At 33.8% G+C, this 4,700-nt stretch overlaps 1 protein-coding gene across 1 annotated transcript in view; it reads left to right on the forward strand.

Moving 5' to 3' along the window:
• Nucleotides 1-4,700, forward strand: part of SHLD2 (shieldin complex subunit 2) — a 76,108-nt gene that overhangs the window by 52,953 nt on the left and 18,455 nt on the right. Inside the window, exon 3 of the mRNA XM_019660503.1 lies at nt 673-743. The gene's annotated coding sequence lies outside the window, so the exon portion shown is untranslated. The remainder of the gene's footprint in view (nt 1-672; nt 744-4,700) is intronic.

The following is a 4,700-nucleotide window of genomic DNA, read 5'->3' on the forward strand; positions in this document are numbered from 1 at the left end:
TGCCCCTTGGATAAGGCAACTTAGGCTGCATTCCTGGATCCTGTGATGTGGGGGGAAAAGATGACTCAGGGGCTGTACTGTACTCCTTTTTTTTCTGAATATTATTTTAATTTGGTTTCAAATTTTTGTCACTAACCATAGCCTAAAGAGTCTATGAAAATTGCAGATAATGGGCAGTCCCACTTCGGTTGATCTGCCCCAGGGTTCTCCCTTCCAGGGGCACCCTTGCGTTTAAACCTGTGGTAGCCCAATATTACTATTTTATAATTCTCATTTTATCTCTCCCATTAGACTATTAAAGCTTCCAGTATCTAGCATAATGCCTGGCACATGGCATTAAGTAAATATTTGTTACATGAATTATTGAATGAAGAAACCAATAATTACCTGTCTTTTAAGCACAAAAAAATTTCCATTTAATGGTCTCACAGAATAAAAGAAGCAGAATGTTTCAAAAAGAGGATTTCATAAACAGTCAAATGGCAGTCAGACAAGGATTGAAAACTAACCTTTGGATTTGACTGTTAAAGATCATTGTTTTCTATGGTAAAAAAGTATTATAGCAAAATGATTAGAGTAAGAGCCATATTTAAGTGGGCTGAAGAATAAATGGAAAATGAAAACAAAAAACCAACATAGAATTTTGATTTTGGTTTTGTTTTGTTTTTAAAGATTTGATGCTAAAGGGAAGAAACCATTGGAGAGAAACCCAAAGATTTGAGACAGGGAAGTTCATTATCACAGTAAGTTTATGCATTTGATTTGAATATACTAAGTATTCCCACCTATGTGTCAGGATAATATATTTCTTGCTCTTCCGCTTGGTTTTGATATCTATCTCTTGAACTCGAAGGTTTTTGCTCTGCTGTTTAGGGTCCTCTAGTGGCCAATCTAATAATGACATATAAATAGTAAAACAATTAGATCTAATATATCATTCCTTATGCAGGTTATTCTATGAGGATTAGATGAGGGTGGGATATGTGGTTATAGCAATTAGTGATGCTTAATCAACTCTTTGATTTGTTATGGGTCAAAGCCTGACACTTAAACTTACTATGATTTTGTTTCCTTGGTGATAATTTCCTATTATTAACTGTTTGAACATTGCAGTATATCTTTGTTGTAGCTGCTAATACATTAAAAGCTGCAGTGTTAGATTTAGGTCCATTGTTATACAACTATTGGAACATCATATTTTATTTGAAGATTGTGAAAGAAAAGCCTGAATTACCAAATAAATAAGATTTGATTATTATGAAAGTAATGCACATTCATTGTTCATCACAAACTTTTAAAATATAGAAATAAAAAAATTATCCTCAATGTTGCTTCTCAATGTTTTGTTTTCTAGGATTTAAAAAATATTATAAAATGTTTCTGAACACTAAAAGGAACACCTCTGTATTGACACCTAGTAAAAAAAATAAAACATATTCAGTACAGTTGAAGCCCTTTCTGTACCCTTTACCTATCACATCCCCATATTTCCCTCCCAAAGGTAACCACCATCCCGAATTTGGTATTTTATTCTCAGGCACATTTTAGAACTCAATATATTGATATAAGTTATATATTCTTCAAATTGCTTCTTTCATTTAAAGTTATGTTTGTAAGATGTATCCATGTTGACATGTAACTCTTGGTCATTTATTTTTACTGCTGTCCACATATAGTAATCTTTCTCTGAATGTTCTGTGATTTATCCATTCTCCTCTTTATAGACTTAAGTTCTAAATGTTTTGCTTATAGCCTCTCATGATCCTTCTTGTACATGTTTTCTTATGTGTATGTGTACAAGAGTTCTCCAGGGCGGAAGCTTGGAAGTGGAATTATTTGGTTGTATGGATGTGCATCCTCAGCTTTACCAAATTGGTTTTCAAAGTGCTATACCTATTTACTGTTCTACCAACACTGTCAGAATTCCCCAATCTAGGGTGTTGTTAGACTGCTAAAATCTCGTCCCAGTCCTGTGGATATGAAACAGTATTTCTTAAAAACAACAACAAAAAAGACTTGTGTTTTAGGATATTTAAAACATGTACAAAAGTAGAGTGATTAGTGCAGTGACCCGTATGCGTCCCATCACCCTGCCTCAGCGATTATCAACATGTGGTCCGTCTTGCTTCATCTAGACCCGCACTCCTCTCCCCTCCTGGTGTTTTAAAGAAATCTGAAATGTCACACCACTTTATTTGCAAATTCTCATACATTTTTGCACCTAACTCTTTCATACAGAACCTCACTAACACTGTCCTACTAAAAAAAAAATGACAGTCTCTTAATGTTATAATATATCAAAGTTTTCGTTTCTCTAATTGGTTTATACTATTTTTACATTTGTGTCTTCAAATCAGGATCTAAATAAGGCCCATAATGGGCCGGCCGAGCNTTATCCATTGTGCCACTGGCCCAGTACTTGAATTTTCTCTAAATTGATCTATGGATTCAGTGAAATCCTCATTAGCATCCTAGTAGGCTTTGTTTGAAGAAATAGATAAGCTGATTCTATGAAATTATTCAAATGCAAAGTACTTAAGAATAGCCAAAATAATTTTGGAAAATGGACTGAGTTGGAGGCCTTTTGTTTCCTGATACCATGATTTTTCATAAAGCTACAGTGTAGTGTTGGCATAAGGATAGACATATAGATCAGTGGTACATAATAGAGGGCTCAGAAATAGACTGACACATTTTTCTAGCCAAGTGCCAAATCAATCCAATGGGAGAAAGACAGATGTTGCTCTAATATGATACCTATATGGAAAACAATGAACTACCATTCAACTCACTCCATGTTTAAAATGCAAAAGCAAAAACCATACAACTTCTGTATTATTTCTCACTTCATAACAAATTCCCAATACTGAGTGGCCAAAAGCAACAAATATTTATTACATTACAGTTACCCTGTGTCAGGAACTCAGGAGGAACTTAGCTAGGTAATTCTGGTGCAGATCAAATTCTACACCAAAAAAAAGTTGCAAAGTCTTTTTTTTTTTTTCTTGATTTTGTTTTGTTTTTCATCTTTTTTAGGCAGTGGGTGGAGATGAGCAAACGAAGGGATTGGCAGGCAGACTCCTGGGACCTACCTTATACTTATAAGATCCTGATTAGTAGTTCAGTCCTTTTGATAGTTAGTACATGATGTGGGGGAGGGAAGTGAATTATGCTATTTTAGGATTTCTCCCACAACCTTCCTTAGAAAGGGTGAGCCTTGGACATGTTGATGTCTAGTTGTTTGACATATTCTAGGAAAACTGGATCCAAAAGTTTTTATGTGGCTTTATTACCCAGAACCTGACAGCCATACTCTTATTTTCCTTTTAGTTACCAAACGGGTTAATTCTCTTTTCCACCGCGTTTAATTCTTATCTCTGTTGTGAGATTACAAAATGCATAGTATGATTTTTTAGGTACAATTCAACCTAATTTCAATTAGTGTTTCATTATTTAAAAATTTTTACAGGAAAATTGAACAGAATTTTTCCTTTTACCATTTAAGTTGTTCCTGTTATTTTAGTGTTAGTGATAAAATGTATTAGGAGGCAGACTCTTCACTGATAGAACATTTATTCATGTATTTATATGGTTCTTCACTAGGGTGACTATATAATTTATCTCCAAACCAAGACAGTTAAAAGCGTGAAAAGGGTAACTGACTAAACAGGATACCAGATAAGCATACTTAAACTAGGACTGTTCTGGGCAAATCAGAATGTATGGTCACCTGATTCTTAAGGCAAAAAAGTAGCTAGATTAAGGTCCACTTCCTGTTTAAATGCTTCACCTTTACTGGGAGAAGGCACTTGCCTAGAAGAGGGGTGGGAGGGAGAAATTCCCACTGTATTGCCAGCAGGAACAAGAGGCTCACTTGACTGCACTAGCCTCATGTGGAGATGAGAACATGATTGCAGATACTTTACTTGAAAACCAAAGTCTTACAAAAGAAATCCAGTTTATGCAAAGAGATTTAAACAATCAATTGTCTGCTCACAGGTTTGTTTTAGTAACTGTTTCTTCAGATGCAAGAATGTGCATCTGAAGCTTTAAGTTTCAATTGCTTTTGTTCTTGGGAGACAAATAATGCATCTTATATCCTTTCATAAGTCACATAAAATGTAGCAGTGTTCTATCATTTTAAATAGGAAATTCAGATATTAGCACAATGAATTAAAATAACAAATTGGATTAATTAAATGAGATTAAAAATAAAAGAACTATTTCTTTTTACCACCACTTGTATCAGTCATTATAGAGAACACATATTTCTTATTATTTAGGAGAAGAAATGTTTTCTAACTTCAAGGTAAACAGTGGTAAATTGAATACTGTTTTTTTAATGGAAAATAAAATATTTCTGTATATAATTTTCTATAGTCTTTGTGTTTTACATATCAGTATATTGAAGAAAAAGTTTTATATAATATTTTATATTAATTGTTTTATCTTTTTTATTTATTGTTCCAATTGGGTGTTTTCTGCTCTCTTGTCTTATAATTTGCTGATTCAATCCTCTGCTTCATTTAGTCTTCTGTTGATTTTTTCTAGTGTATTCTTCACTTCAGTTATTGTATTCTATATTTATGACTTTTTTTGTTGTTGTTTTTTTAGATTTTTATTGGGGAATTGGGGGATGGGAACAGTGCTGGGGAATTGGGGGAAGGGGAACAGACAAGTTGCTGTCGTTTTGTTCTTCA

Source organism: Hipposideros armiger, unplaced genomic scaffold (genome assembly GCF_001890085.2).
Source record: "Hipposideros armiger isolate ML-2016 unplaced genomic scaffold, ASM189008v1 scaffold_319, whole genome shotgun sequence".
Taxonomy (NCBI): Eukaryota; Metazoa; Chordata; class Mammalia; order Chiroptera; family Hipposideridae; genus Hipposideros; species Hipposideros armiger.